This window comes from Mastomys coucha, unplaced genomic scaffold, assembly GCF_008632895.1.
Source record: "Mastomys coucha isolate ucsf_1 unplaced genomic scaffold, UCSF_Mcou_1 pScaffold20, whole genome shotgun sequence".
In the NCBI taxonomy this organism is placed as follows: domain Eukaryota; kingdom Metazoa; phylum Chordata; class Mammalia; order Rodentia; family Muridae; genus Mastomys; species Mastomys coucha.
The window spans coordinates 26,862,137-26,878,758 of NW_022196903.1; positions in this window are offsets into that span (position 1 = coordinate 26,862,137).

Genomic DNA, 16,622 nt, shown 5'->3' on the forward strand with positions numbered 1-16,622 from the left:
CTGAGTTTGGGCTGTCTGTCTGTCCCTGTGGGTCAGGGATGACACAGACATGAAGCTGTGCTGTATCTCTATGGGAACACAAGGCCTTGGGAAGCACAGGACATGGGATGTCCACTGTGGGTGGCATTTTCTTTGATCTCTTTGTAAAATTGGTATTAGTCAGGCTTCTCTTAAAATTTCTTTTCCTCTTTTGTTTTTCCTATTATATATCACAAGAAATTTCTGGATGAGAACTTTGAAGCTGTGTGAGTATCTTATCACTCAACAGTGGTGACCCTCATCTGCTTCTTCCAGCCCTGCATTCTTAGAACCTTGCCTTGGGAAAACTGTCTGTTCTGAATGATAGTGTCAGTTTGGCTAACCCAAGTCCACCCTATACTATAGTACCACATTCTGTGAGGCAGTAGAGGTCCTGGTTTTGGTTACCTCTTAATATTCATCCAATCTTTGAATAGGGTCCCTACAGATGACTCACCTGTACCACAATGTAAGGAGTTCAGTGTCTCTCCTCATGTCCACTCTAGTTAAAGAATGTATGTATGTTCAGCTAGATATAATCTATCCTCTGAAACATCCACATGTCTGATACCTTGATCATTACCACAACTTTCAAGAATGATTAATTGTCAACCACCCCTCCCAACATTCTTTCAAGCTACTTTTACAAGTAGCAGATCACACATAGATTCCAAGTTTGGACCTCAGTCAATGAGGAATAGCCAAGTTCCCTGTCATGTTAAGAATGAAAAGTCAAAGACTATTGTAGCCATTTATGCCAGCTTACCTTCTGCAGAAGTAAAGTTTGCCTTGCTGAGACATGTCCATTTCAGCAGTGACCTATTGATCTGTGATCCCAATCTTTTCTTCAAAAACAATACCACTCAGTTGGCTGCATTGCAGAACTCAGAACTAACTGTCTAAAGGACAGAACCATCTTGGACCAAAGAAGCACATCTACCCTAGAGAACTGTGGGAGCAAAGGAATGTTAGTTTTCAGCTCCACCTGCATCCCAGAATGTTGCCCCATGGGAGGGGCCAGATGGTGAACAAGGGCATGTGGGTGAGAGAAGAGCATTCATATATAAGGTGAAGCTTGGGGCATACACCCACAGCAGTGTTGGGAGAGTGGATGGTCTGGAGCCTGATCCATGTAGGCTGGCTTATTTGAGATGAGGAATGGAAGAACCTGAATCAGCTTTTTCAAGTCCTTCCTTGACACATAGAAAGATGTTGGCATTATCTGGCATTATCCTTTGGAGTGAACAGAAGCAAGATTTTAAAGAAAAGCATGGACACCATGCAGTTCGAATTTTAGCCTGGTGCTCTTGCAAGCATGGGAAGATGAATGACGGAGAAAAGATAGGGATCTGGTTGGTACAGGTGAACATCATGGAGTTAGTGGGGTCAGGATGAAAGACTGCAAGATAAATGACTAGAGGTGAACAGTAGTTTTGTTGACTAATTTGATGGGCTGTGAGGGGAAGTAGTGTTGAAGATGAATCATTGATGATCCTGAACATGTCTCTCTAGGGAGTGAGCAGACCGTAGGCTGTGTTAAAAGATCAGGAATAGGAGATAGGATTAAGGTAAGAACCAGTATATGCAATGACCCTCACTCCCCCAATGTTTATGGTTCCTCTGCTGTGCTGTGCTTGCCTCAGATGCTGTCGCACAGCATTGTCTCCTAGATACCCAACCTTCCTTCCTTTAACTGTCTCCTGAAATCTCAGGTAACCTGAGGTCAGTACATACAAGCAGATGAAAACTCCACATGCTCTCTCAGAATTCCAGAGCTGGCAAGTTGCTAATTGCTTGGTACCTGGCTCTACCTTCATAGGTGGTGGTAGAAAAGAAGGCTACCTTTGGTTCTGGTTCAGCCTCCTAGGAAAAAATGTCAAAACAAATAGAGGGTCTTATTACAGTGGCATTTCTCCTAGAGAGATGGCCTCACAGTAGGGTCTTCTGAAATGGAGCACAAGCTAGGTTTCAGTTCATGTACATCCCTATGTGTGTACACACTGTGGTTTAATTGTGGCCTCTGTTGCTCCTACAGTGTCAAGTGCCTGTAGGACTTAAGGAAAATGAAGGGTTTCCAGCCTCTGTTCTCCAGGCCTGCTGGTTGTGTATCCCAGCCCTTCCTGCTATTCTTAGTTTTTGTATTGACTTGAATATGTGTAAACAATTCCTTCCCTACACATTTCTGGGTTCATGTGGCCCAGCTTCTTGAATATTTTAGTATGAAAATGGCACTCAGTGAAGGGAGAGTTGTGACTCCCCCTACCCTCAGAAACATTTTACTTCCTTCAGCATTTTTCTGGCAATGGGGTAGCCCATTGTACCCTCTTATAACTTCTGCTATTGCCTGTAGATGACCTCACATCCTCAGATGTAACCAGTAACATAGCCAATAGTTATAGGCAAATCCTTGGATTTAAAATTTTTAAATTTAAAATTTTAATTTAAAATTTAAATTTTTAATTAATAAAAATCAAATGAAGTTATGACTGAAGCTCTTCAGTCCTACTATCTTCCTTTGCAATGCTTCTTAGACATATGCAGCTGCTGGTAATGTCTTGGTCTGTGTAGATAGGAAACATATTTGTCATATCAGGAATGTCTATAAGACAGAGCTGCTTGTTTTCTTGCTTGCTTGGAAGTGTTGTACATGTGATGTGAGTGAAAGCATGTATCCCACAGCAGTGTGCAGAGGTCAGAAGACAACTCTGTGGAGTCAATCTTCTCTGTCTACTTTAATGTGGTTTCCAACGATCTAATTCATATCATCAGGCTTGCATAGCAAGTGCCTTTACCTGCTGAGCTATCTCACTGGCCCAGAGAAGCAGGGTTATGAGGTCTGTGATCAGTTCTCATTAACATTGAGCTTCTCAGAGGCTGTGAGTCTACCAGGTATAGGACAAGAAATGTATATTCCTTGTGGAACCATGGTGCCTGTATTTCTTGGCACCCTATGGTTACTTATGGTGGTCTAGATGAGGTGTTTAGAAAAACTCACCTCCTAAAAGAGTCCTTTGCAATGCTCATCCCAACATTCTTAGCTTCAAGTCAAGAGTATCCAGGGGTTTGAGAGACTGTCCACTGTCCAAGGCTCTTAGCATCTCTAAGGGATATCAGAGACTGACCCTTGCATGGTACTTGGTTATGGTGCCATCTTCACTGTTGCATGTGAAAATTGACTTTGGGTGCCCATCATGGCTGCTTTGTGAATATCAGAGTACCTGCTATTAAGTCCTTCCTATTTTTTTCTGTGAGATGTCCAAAGCTATGAATGGTTGGCCAGGATGCCCAGCAGTCAAGACTGGTTCTGCCAGCTGCCTGAAGTCTAGCTTTATTTTAGAAATCCAAAGCTTCTGAGCTGAATATAATTGCAGGCAGAAAAATAATATATCACTCTGGGGGCAAGCCATTGAGATGGACAAATTGGATGATATGGGGAGGAGGAGGAGTCTCTAAAGGAGACTTGGCTACAACGTGAACTGAGTGATGTATTGTATGGGGTGATCCTTCAGCTTCTCCTGAGCCTTTCCTCCTGTGTTTATGAAGGTTTAGCAAAGAAGCCTATGTCATCCTTCTACCATTCTCTGGTCTCCATAGCAATAGCTCTGTCCTCTCAGTAACCCACCCCCTGGCCTTCCTTATGAGACTGGCTTTTCTGAGCACAACCTCAACTGAGACCAAGAAACAGAACAATACTCACAGGCAGTGTATCTTTCTGTGAAGACAAGGGTCTGCAGAAAGCTCCTGCATTCGCGAGCTTCTCTACCTGACTTGACAGCCACAGACTTGTGAAAAGATCATTGCAGGAGGCAAAGCCATCTTGTTCTTCCTCTTGAATGGAGTCAGAGAAGGGTTAGTTAGACTTTATTCAGTTCTAGACACAGGCCTTCTAGAGGACTTCTGTCTTTATCACTAGCTCATACTCTTTAGAATAGGGAAGACACATACACCTGACCTTAAGAATCAGCCTCAATCTGTGTTAGGACAGAAAATGAAATGGGCAGTGAGTCATGACAGCTGACAGACACAAACATTTCTTGACAAAAAAGCAGTAGAGACTGCTTTCCGTGGGGAAAATTGGTAGCAACTGATATGGTAGAATTTTAGAAATACCATTTTGCTCTAAAATTGCTCCATTTAAATCTCATAAGATCCAAAAGACTGCCATTAGAGATTCATTATTTTGGCCACATACTTTGTCTTTTAAATGAAAACATTAAGGAACAGGCCTTTTTTTTTGAGTATAGAATGAGATGTAGAAAATAAAAGCCAGTTACCTTGGTGTTTTTTTTTTTTTTTTTTTTTTTTTTTTTTTTTTTTTTTTTTTTGTCTTTTTTGTCTTTTTGTTATTTTGTCTTTTTTATTTTTTTCAGAGCTGAGGACCAAACCCAGGGCCTTGCACTTGCTAGGCAAGTGCTCTACCACTGAGCTAAATCCCCAACCCCTTATAACCTACCTTTATTTTATTTTTTTTATTTTTATTTTTTTATTTTTTTGGTTTTTTGAGACAGGGTTTTTCTGTATAGCCCTGGCTGTCCTGGAACTCACTCTGTAGACCAGGCTGGCCTCAAATTCAGAAATCTGCCTGCCTCTGCCTTTGAGCCAAGGCTATACAGAGAAACCCTGTCTCAAAAAAAAAAAATGGGAGCTAGGACCAGCAAGATAGCACAGTGGATAGAAATGCTGGCCTCTTAAGCTATGTGACCTGAATTTGATTCCCAGATCCTGTAGTGGAAGGAGAGAACCAGATCCCAGAAGTTGTCCTCTGATCTCCATACCTGTACCATGAGATGTGCAGGTACACACACACCTATGCATGCACACACAGAGAGAGAAAGAAAAAGAGAGGGGGGAGAAGGAGGAGGAGGAGGAGGAGGAGGAGAAGATGATGATGAAGAAGAAAAGTAGTCACATTTTAAAAACAAGAGTAATAGTCTAGGATACATTTGCCATTAAAGAGTTGATCAGGATTACAGTAAAGATCTTGGTACACCAAGACTAATTTTTTTGTATGCCCCAGTTTCACACAGGTTTGGTTCCAAGTAGGTGATCTAGATTGAGTTCCTTGATTTATTAGGCAACCAAGGTCAAGGCTATAATGCCTTCCTTCCTCACACCTCCTCCTGCCACAACCAGTCAAGAACAGAATCGGAACAGGAACTCAGAAACAGTGGGATCCCATGCTCCCTTTCTAGTAAGTGCTCACCTTCCCTATGGCAGAGATCAGCTCCAAGGGCAGAGTCTGCCTGCCTGTGCCCAACATGTAATGAGACAAAGCCCACAAGACAGACTGAATACAGGAAAATCTGTGCTTATAACTTAAGGTATTTTCAGCAGGAAAGAACAGGAAACCAAATAAATGTTTATTAAATAATAAGTTTTTAGTAGTTATAAAGCAAGACTTTTGGTAGTAATAGGTAGAATGGTTTCTGGTCGCTGAATATCTAATCTACCTGTCTCTGTTGTTAAGGAATCTCCTTCCTTCCACTGTTATTAACTCATTCACTGTCATTATTAACTTGTTCGTCTTGACAAGACACCCTTCAACTGAAGAAAAGGGACTATCTCCTCCTGCCAGTCTCTACCAGTTGGAATTTTTTTAATCGACCTTACTGTTGCTCTAACATTTCACTGGCCAAGACTGTATGTATGTATGTGTATGTGTGTGTATGTGTGTGTATGTGTGTATGTATGTATGTATGTATGTATGTGTATGTGTGTATGTGTGTATGTATGTGCATCTGTGCATATGTACATGTGTGCAGGTGTACATGTGTATGTGTGTATATGTAAATACATGACTCTTCTTAAGCCAATAGTGAGAATGAGATTACTACAGGCCAATCAAGAGCCAGGGAAGGTAATGTGCAGAAGATTACTTCCCCCAACTAATAGTTTCTTAGAAAAAACAAATATCAAGACAACAAGGAGAAAGAGGGGGAAGATCTGTGTGGGCAGTGAATGGCCCCTGCTCTATCAAGGTCAGCGATCTAGAGACAGAGGCAAACAGATACTAGGTCTCTTTGAGCTTTACTTGAAAACTAGGAAACAAAATATCTTCATGATAATTGAAGAATGTAGAGTCCCGGGAGGGCTTGAGTCCCCTGATAGGGGCAGAAAGAGGCACTGAGAGGAACAGCACAGAACTGTGATAGGGACTTCCAGTTTTAAATATGAAGTCTGGAGACTACGATTGCTGAAGACAGGCTGTCAGGAAACAGATATTCAGTGAGTCAACCAAGGCAGAATGTGAGAATCAGTCATTTCCACATGGGAATGGGTATGTATGATATGGTCTCACTTGAGATGGGAGCATAGAAGTCATGAACTTTGTTTTCTCTCATCTCTTCATGGGTCTCCAATGCCCATTAAGCCTGCAGAAGTAGGCTGTTTCTTGCTTTAGGAATAGATTAGTGATGTTCACCTTGAGAAATGGAGAATTGGTCAGGGAGCTGGAGAGGCATGAGGTAGAGGACTGCCCCCTGGTTCTTTTAGTAGGACAATTGGTTTCCTCAGGACCAAGGACAGCTCTATGGATTCCAGCCAGAATTTGTTTGCAAAAGAAGTGATTTCACCAACGGAGATCCCCACCCAGACAGAAGTCTTTGTGCATTTCTTGGTTCTGTTTCTTCATGAAAGAGAAAGATCTTCATGAAAGATCAGCCAAATTCAGGAAGCCCAGAGTTAGGCTGGGTCCTGACTAATGGGATTGTTACTTTTTCTAGGAAGCGTAGTCAGCAAGCATGCTAAAGATGCTTCTATAAAGTCTAGAGTAGACAGGGTATGGACCAGTTGGTTCTTGGGTCCTTTATCACATAGTATCACATTGTCACCGTGTGGGCAATAGTCCAATCATACTTGAGTTGTAGAAGCATGCATAAAATACAGGGCTAAGTATTTTATGTCATTGTGAAGGCTTCATTAAAAGTCATTGAGAAATGCTAGATAGTGACTGCAGAGCCTTTCTTGCCACAATGTCCCATTATACAGGTGTCAGATCTGTGAAGCCAGCCCAGAGACCAGCTCCCACTACTGGGGCTGACCCCATCAAGAGCTTTGTTGCATTTATAAATGTAAGAAATAGGAGCAGGCTGCAAAAGTCAGCATTTGGTAGATGACTGGGCTGGTTCTTTGCAGAGGGGGGCGGGAATAGCAGAGTGCTTAAAAGCAATTAGCAGAAGCAACAAAAAGAACAAAGGGAACAACAAAGAAGTTATTATGCAAATGTGTGTGGCCATTCACTACCATTCTGCCTTGGGGAACTTTATGGTAGATGCAGAAGTTTTGGCTTGTCTGAATTATTAGTTCCCTTTACACTTCCCATCAAGACTCAGTACAATTGTGTGTGTGTGTGTGTGTGTGTGTGTGTGTGTGTGTGTTTTCTTTCTCCCCAACTCTCCTGATCATATTAACAGTTGGCTATATGATCATCCATCTCTGCAGAGGGTAGGGGCAGCTGGACAAAGGCACCCCTCTTGTGATTCACCCCAGCTCTCTTTGTCCTGGCCTTAATAAAAAAAGTAGTTGAAGGAAGCCTTTTCCAGGGGTCTCCTCTGGGTGCGATGGAATTGGTTTGTGCTGCTCCCTGTGGTCCTGAACAAGAGCACAGTGGAACTGGACTGTGTTGCTGTCTGTGGTCCTAAACTAGTTTTTTGTAAGGGATGCTTTCTTGGGAGAAGTGTGTGTGTGTGTGTGTGTGTGTGTGTGTGTGTGTGTGTGTGTGTGTGCATGATCACTTCAGGGGCCTCTGAATAGGTCAGTATGTGACAGTGTATGCTACCAAACCTGACAACTTGAGTTTGAGGACCCACATAGTGAGAGAGGAGAACGGATTCCCCCAAGTTACTCTCCCACAATGTAAAAGCATGCACTTGTGAGCTTATACCTGCAAGCACACACACACACACCACATACACACACACACCATACTACACACATGTAATTTTAAAATTTTTATGAAAACAATTCATTTAACTTAATTGTATGCATATATATCAGTGCTTTTGCATATGTGTGTGCACCATGTGAATGCCTGAAAAACTTTTAACATGAACTCATTTTATCCAGACTCTGCTATTCACAAGCTAGGTGACCTTGACCTTGTCTCTTAGGGTCATACTGATTCTTGGCTTTATTTTAGTAAGCTGTGGGGAGCAGGTACTACTAGCACTGTGAGTATGGAACAGTTGTACATGGCAGAGTATATAGCTCCTAAATTCAAGAGTCACTGTTGCTATCATGAGTGTCCACCTGCTTGTATCTGGATTGTGGCTCTCTTGTCTTTTATCACTGTATCAGACAGATAGACTGACTGGTAAGACAGAGAGTCCATTGCAATGCTTCTACGTATTTCTGGGAACTGGAACCCTGACTCATGGCCTTGGACACAGTTGGTGTGTGTGTCTGTATGTGTGTGTGTCTGTGTGTGTCATATAAAGGCTTCTGGTTCACTCCAGAGTTGGCCCAATATCCTGGAATAGCCTTTCCCTGCCTTTTTTTGGCCGAGTCAGTCTGGGTTTAAGAGAAGGGGGGCACTGATTTTGGTTTCCTGCAGTCAGTGCTCTTAGGACCTCATCCTTTTGCCCACCCCAGCCCCATTACCTCACTATCTACCTCACCTCTAGTTTTTCTGATCTGATTAAAGTCCTGTGATTTTTCCCCTATTCTCTAGGGGAGGCCAGCCTGTGTGGCAGGTTAATCAGAAGGAAAGAGCTTGATGAGCTGCTAAGAGGTTGATTTGTAACTCCTCTTGAAGGATGCTTTCTGACAGAGGTCTTTTGCAGACAGCACCAGGAGATGTGTGCAGGCACCAGTATGGTGCCTTCATTGAGATGGCAAAGTTGACCCTGGGCATGACCCTGTAGGGAAGCTGCTGAAAGCAGCTGATTACAGAGCTTAAAGTCAGAAGCTTTGGCCTCCAGTCAGAAGCAAGTGCCTGTGTGGGATCCTGCTGGGAGGTCCTGCTCCTTTCCAGAGCCCCCCCTGCCTTCTGTGCCTGAAAGCAGGCTTACGGGCTCCAGGCCTCTCTGTCCTCAAAAGTGCTCATTCGCTCAACTGCCTTAGCTTCCTCAGGTACTCAGGGAGCCAGTCCCATGTGCCTGATGGCCCCACTTAGAAGAGAGCACTGTTGACTGAATAGTCCCCTCCTGCAGCTCAGCCTCATCTCCTTAATGGATCCTAATTACCCTTGTCCAGCTTGTGGCTTCTCTCAAGAGCCCACCTGTCGGGATGATGGATGAGGTGAATGGGGGATGTGGCCAGCTGGGGCTGCAGGCATCCCCTTTCTGGAACTTTAGACCAGTCCCACCATTTCTGAAGAAAGGATAGCCTGACACAGGCTAAGCCTTTCTCTCTCTGGGTCCTCAGACTTGGGCCAGTGAGTGCTAGTTTAGGAGGAAAGTAAGGCAATACGCTAGGGGGAAGTCACTGAAAACCTCGGAGGGAGGAGGGACAAGAGAGGACAGAGGAGGAAGGAGAAAGAGGGAAAAGGCTGGTAGCCCTGTGGAATGCTCCAAGACAGGCCCAGGAGCTATGGTTTATGGCCCCAGAGCCAGATCCATTTCAGATCCATCAACACAAAGAAGGCCAGGAGTCCACAAAGCTATTTCACTGACCTTTGACCTTAAGCTTATTCTATGTCTGGGAAAGTCAGCAAATGAACTATAGATAATCCAGGGGTCTAGACCTTCATATTTGACTCTAAGAACAATAACACTCGATGCTAGGATGAGTATGATTCTGTTTCCTATAGAGTGATCAGTCCAGGGAGAAGGAATAACATCTACTCACACCAAAGAGCTGGAACCCCTTTTTCCTCCACTGTGACAAGAGTCCAATGTGACTGATGAATTCATAGTCACAGTTAATAGCAGGTTTATTGTTTATGCACTGTTCTGTTCTATGCCATGTGCCACACATTACCAGCTTCTTGCAAAGACTGAATGTTGTATCCATCAGTGTTCACTGGCCTTGTTCATATTGTCCCAAGTCTTGGGTGATACTATTGAGTTGCACACCTACAACATGGCAGATGAGCAGTCAATGGACTAGACTTTAAAGTCTCTTCGCAGATGGAAGCTTAGCAGCTTCCCAGGAAAGGAATTGGATGTTTCATGTAAAGGACCAAACATTAGAGACAAGCTTCCATCTAACTGTTGTGTCTGGGGCCCTTGGGACACGGTGACTTTGTGTTCTCTGGGCTCTGTTCCTCAGAGATGGCTGTTCTGTGGTATGGTTAAGTATAGCGGAAAGCTTGCATTTTCTTACATGTGACTGCTGAAACTAGGCAGCATCTACAGATTACTGATCACCAAAATTCCTGGATTTCTATGCTATCCTCCTGCGCTGAACAGGGCTGCTCTGAGTAACCAACAGGATAGATAGAGTTAATGTGTGTAGCTTCTGATCTCAGCCCCAGAAGACATCGTAGCATCCATCCTGGTATCTCAGCTGACTGATTCTGGAGAAAACTAGCCACTGTATCATGAGGATACTTGTTATTATGTTAAATTACATCTCCTCCAGTTCACAGGATGTTCTAACCCCTAGGATCTAGCAATGTAACTATTTGGAGATGATATTTTTTTTTTTTAAAAAAGAGACCTTAAACTAAAGGGCCTTGGGGTTAAACTTAAAAGGATCTTGGGGGCACCCCCAACCTAATATGACTGGTGTTCTCATAAGAAGAGGAAGTTGGGACACAGGTACACAAGGATTGGGAAATCCATTTAAAGGAACAGATAAAGGACAAGACAGCCATTTTGAAGATTAGAAGATCGTCCCCATAAGCAACACTCTTGCACATGCTTTGGTCTTGCACGTACATTTCCAGGATTTCAGGAAAGTAATTTCCCTTTTAAATCACACCATCTACAGTGGTTTGGCAGGACACCACTCAAATCCCTGTGAAGAGAACCATGTGAGCACACTCCAACTTGCCTCTAGGACGGCTTGTTTATGTGTGTGAACCACTTTGGGAGCCAAGTCCTTGAATCCCAGGCAAGCTTCAGATGAACCAGTCAGCCGCCACCATCAAGTTCTCCAGCCAAGGTCCCAGGTACAATGGAACAGGGAAAAGATGTCCTTCAGAATCCCGACTCACCAAACCCATGAGAGAACATGATGCGGAGTCATTCATCTTGGGGTGATTTGTTATACAGGTGATAAAGCTGAAGCACGGGATCTGTCGTGACTAAAAGGGTCCTCCCCTCAGGGCAAGAGAAAGGTCCTTTCATACCATGATTTTGTCATCACTCTTGCCTTTCTTTTGAAATACTGGAGTTTTGAGCCCAAGGCTTCATGTATGCTTGGAAAGTGCTTTACCATTGAGCTACCTCCCTGTCTTAGAAACTCCATTTGATGAAGCTCATTTGGCCATGGGTATAAGAGCAAGGCAGTGTGTTTAAGCTCATGCAGTCAAGCCTTCCTTGAGGGAAGGCTCCACCCCTGCTACTGTTTGGAGGATTTTCTCAGACACCTACTCAAGCAGGTGCCAGCGGTAGCCAGGGAGATTGATGGGTACGGAACAACATCCAGGGAAGGGTTGTGGTTAAAACACCCTTGCCAAGAAGGCTGACCAGGGCCTTAGGGAAGTGTCAAGAGGTAGAAACTGGAATAGATACCACAAAGCATGAGGTTGTAATATCAGGGACCCTAATTGTGAGCTGAGGCATTCCTGCTTCATGTCAAAAGGATGTCTTTGCTGTGATTGTCAAGGGATTCCAATCCTTCCCCCCGCCCCATGAAGAAATAAATACTTTGTGACTGAGTCAGTTATTTATTACATTTTCATTTTTATACTTGTTTGAAGGTAATGTTATTTCTATTTTCATATAATGAAAGGAGACTAAGAGAATAGATTAAAAATTTTGCCTGTCACATCTATATTAACAAGCTATCTGTTACTGTAAGAAAATACCCAAGCCAGGCTACTTATGAAGTAAAGAGAATTTCATTTAGCACATGTGGTCCAAGACCAATCATACTCTTGTCTAAGATGAGTAGCTACATTTTCTTTCCTTTTCTAATGAGAATGCTTGATAGATTGGCAGAAATAACATGCAGGAAATAAACTGCTCACATTAGGAGCCAGGAAATGGAGAGAGAGTGTGAGAGATTGAAATCTGACAACCCCTGGTGACCTAAGGATTTTCCACCAGGCTTCATCTCTTAAAGTCCACATCATCTCTCAATACCATCACCTTGGAGACTACATCTTTAATACATAGGCCCTTTGGAGTGCTATTTAAACCACTGTAACATGGATTAATAACATCTGGATTCAGATCCAGGAAACTTTCCCTCTAGAATCCTGAGGTGGGTTGGAGGAGTCATGGATATTGTCTTAACTGCCTTGACCTCTGACCTCACTGTTCATCAGCTTTGTGAACCAGGTCAAGTCTCTTCAGTTCTGATTGCTGTAGTTTCCTCATCTCTGAGTGGGGCTGGTAGGCCTTCTTAGAGTTTTAAGAGGCAAATCTACTAAGATCAAAGCAAAGGGCTTAGAACAGAAGAGGCACAAAGGAAGCACCATGGATGTTGGCTGTCACCACTCCCTGTCTCCATAGGGTCTCTGAGGTCAGGCTGGACCTGACAGTGACTAGACTAGACAGGAAACATGACCAGAGCTGTCACATTGTCACCTTCGTGTTGGTATTTCTTCTTTCTTCTTCCTTCATCCAAATCTAAGCATCTTAAGTTCATAAGATGGCTCATAGCTCCCAGTGAATCCAGAAGAGAGTCCCCTTCATTCCTGTGGCAAACCAGAACTTTCAGGATGAGAACCCTGCCCTAGAGATTGATCTTAGCAGTCACATTCTATTGAGAAGTGGGGTGCCAGGCTGAGGATGGAGAGTAATTAGTCTTCTGGGCACACATTGCTTCAACCTGCTCTAGAGGATGGGAGCAGTCAGGAGCTTGCAAGAATGGGCTTGGGATGTCAGAACAGCCTTTCCCTCAGGGAAAGGCCCAGGCTGGGTTTCCTGTTGCACTCCTGCCATGCTGAAAAAGATCGGCTAAGTGTTATTGATCCAGCTCCAAGGGGAGTATTTGCTGGGAGGTCGCTGGCACCAGCTCATCACTTAGCTGGTATTCATTACTCAGCGGTGGGATAGGGAGCAGAGAAAGTCTGGCATTCTGCCGCAGAGTGAACTTGGCCTTGAAGGAGAAGATTGTGATGTGTGAACTGGGAGAGGCAGACAGCCTGGAACACTCAAGGACAACCCAGCTCTCATCCTGGGTGGATGGGTGTCTGGTGCATGGAATGATGTCCCAGGCGGCCCCAATCCTCATGGGTCCTGTGGGTGCTCTTCTTGGCTGCAGAACTGAAAAGATTCTTTATATTATTCTCAACCCAGTCAACCATATGGTGCTCTTAGATGCATCAGTTTTCTCAAAGGCTCACTGATGTAACAGGTCCTGCCCGTTTTACAAGGTTCATTGAAGTGCATTAGGCTTTACAGCAAGGCCGTAGAGGTGATCAGAATGACAGTACCAAGCAAAATATAAGCAGGTGTGTCTAATTTGTGGCCTATGGGATATGTGTATCATAGGGCAACTATAAGTGTGGCCCAACATGTCTGTGGATGACATCATGTTACAATACCAAAGGGTTGGATACCAATGAAAAGAATGTGAATTTGGCTTTTTTTTTTAATAACTCCTGGTTGACTTGCCTGTGCTCATAAGTGTCTAACTAGGTAATACTGATGAGATGCTTCATGACAGTGGTGTGTGACTTTCCCTGTGGAGACACTGACAAATGTCTATTCACCCCAGATAAAAAATGATTCTGCTCAAGTCCAGCCTAGTGAAACAATGTGCTTCATGGGGCTACATACAGGCCTATGAGTGAAGGATTTCTTACAGGAACATGTGGGACTCAAAGGCCACCAAAAACTTCACCCCAGCATGAGTGACACTCATGAATACTACATCCCTGGAGCTCTCTGTAGGACATGTAGATAGTGTGACCAGTGAGAGAGTCTCTTCTTACTAGAAATTAGGAATCTTGTAACTTTCAGGACTTTTTTTGTTCCTTGTATGTTGTATTTACTTCTGCTTCCCTTCTTCCTCTAGGAGGAAATGTTTCAATTAGGAAAGAAAAACTACACAGCAGACAGGTGACACATCGGCCTAACATCAGCAATCACCATCCCAGATATCAATGGCCATTGTCACTTTTCCAAAGCCATATCCAGAGCCATAACATGGCTTTATCAACAGCTTCAAGGAAAGAGTAATCTTCAGTCACGGATGAGGCTTCATAACAGTAATGTTTAGAAACAACCCAACAGTCTGGGGTGAAAGACAAAGGCTAGATCGATAACTAGTGATTATACAGCAAATGGGACGAGACAGGAATGGAAAGGAATGAACTCCACATAGCAGTGTGACTTTAGAACCTACTGAGTGGGAAGGCAGATCCTAAAATGCTTTGCAGTCGAGCTCAAGGCTGAGAGTAAAATGTGCAGCATAGGCAGGCACAGCAGGTGATGTGGCTAGATAGGAAATCAAAATGAAGAGGAGCAGAAGGGTTAGCAGAGTGGTTCCCTCAGCAGAGGAGAGTGGCTGAGAGTATTGAATATGCAACAATATTAGCAGTGGGCCCAAGCATTAACATAAACCAATGCCGAGGACAGCCTCTAAAACACCATGTTTTCCATTTAAATAGAAACCCTTTATTGTGTAGACTTATTTACTCAAATTGATTTACTAGGAGCACAATACCCTTTTAAAATGGAGGGTGGGAATGCTTTTCTAGTTCCTCTTGAGCAAGAAGTAACTTTGGCACACACCCTGTTGTAGAGTGTCCGCAGTGGATATGCTGAGGGATACCTGTGCCTGTAAAGTAAAGCACAGACAGGTGGTTCTCAGGACCCACAAGTTCTACATCCATAGATTCAACCAGCCATGAATCAGAAGTGTTTAAATTGCATCTGGATAGACTTTCTCTGTTGTCACTATTCCCTAGATAATAAACTAAACAAATACTTGTGCCACATTTACAGAGTGTTAGTATAAATAATTTAGAGAAGATTTAACATATTCAAGGAGGATGTACATGGGATATGTATGGATATTGTCATTTTATAGAAGGAAATTGAGTGTCCATGGATTTGGGTATCTGTAAGGGATTCAGAAGCTAAAGTTTCTGTGTATACTGAGGACAACTATATCCACCTGGAGAGTTAAAATCCATTTTTATATGTGTCTTCCAGGGCATGAGAACTTCTGTGGTTATGTGGTTAATGTAGAATTGTTAGAACATGCATCTAGTTTACATGAATACCACTGGGGTGGATCATTTCAGTTTTCTGAAGTACCAGCAGATTCCACAGTTCTAGCTTCTCTGTTTTTAACCAAAGCCTAGTAGTGTAGCTCTAATCTGGACATTTTGTTCTGTGCTAGGAATCAAACCCAGGAGCTCTTGAATGTGGGGTAAGTGTCCTACCACCTAGCTACAGCTGAGCTCAAACATTCTTATCTTTTGTCATTGTGTTGGGTGAGCTTGTAGTTTATCATACTTATATTTTGCATTTCTTTCCATGTTGAATGCCTTTTCATATGCTTACTGCCTGCTTGGATTTTCTTCTTAAGTATTTGAATCTTTTTTTTTCCATCCATGCCTTATTGGATAATTTGCCTCTGTATTGAAATTTTATGTTCTTTATGCATATATGAGTTTGTTTTGAGAATATATGTGTATATTTGTATATGTGTGAAAATTGTATTGGTTGTGTTTACTTAAAATTTTTTAAATTGGCTTTATTTATTAATGAAAACAATTCAAATGCCCATGAAAGAAACGTAGATGAATAAACTGTTATAAAGTCTCATTAGGGAGTTTTGTGCAGCCATTAAGTTGAATGACACTCTGGGACATACAGAAATACAGATAAATACTATCAAAGTTATACTGAGTAAAGACAAAAAAAAAAAACCCTAGAATATGAAATACAGTACAATGTCTTTTTCAAAATGATAAAAAAAATCTAAAACAAAATCTTTACCTTTGAGTAAGACACATAGCTCAGTGGTAGAGCATTTGCCTAGAATACCCCGAGTTTGAGCCCCATGACCTCAGACGACAATGAGAATAACAGCTCTATCCCCACGAAAAATCTTTAAAGGGACATAATTAATGAATGCTATATTAAAATGTAGTAAGAGAACAATGGACTCATCTGTGCTTGAGAATGGTGGTTACCTAGAATGGGGGGAGCCAAGGGAAGGGATAGGATGTCTGTATATGTTGATGGCCATTCTTCTGAAATGCCAGCTCTCTGGTTGGTGGGTAGATTTATGGGTGCTTATCACACTGTGAAAAGCATACATGTAAATGAATGATGGACTAATGATTAGATGTGAGTCAAGGATTATGATTAATCTGATTAAGTGCAGCTGAGGCCCTCTTATTAAAAAGGGGGGGGCTGGTGAGATGGCTCAGTGGGTAAGAGCACTGATTGCTCTTCTGAAGGTCATGAGTTCAAATCCCAGCAACCACATGGTGGCTTACAACCACCCATAATGAGATCTGATGCCCTCTTCTGGTGTGTCTGAAGTCAGCTACAGTGTACTTATGTATAATAAGAAAAATAAATATTTTT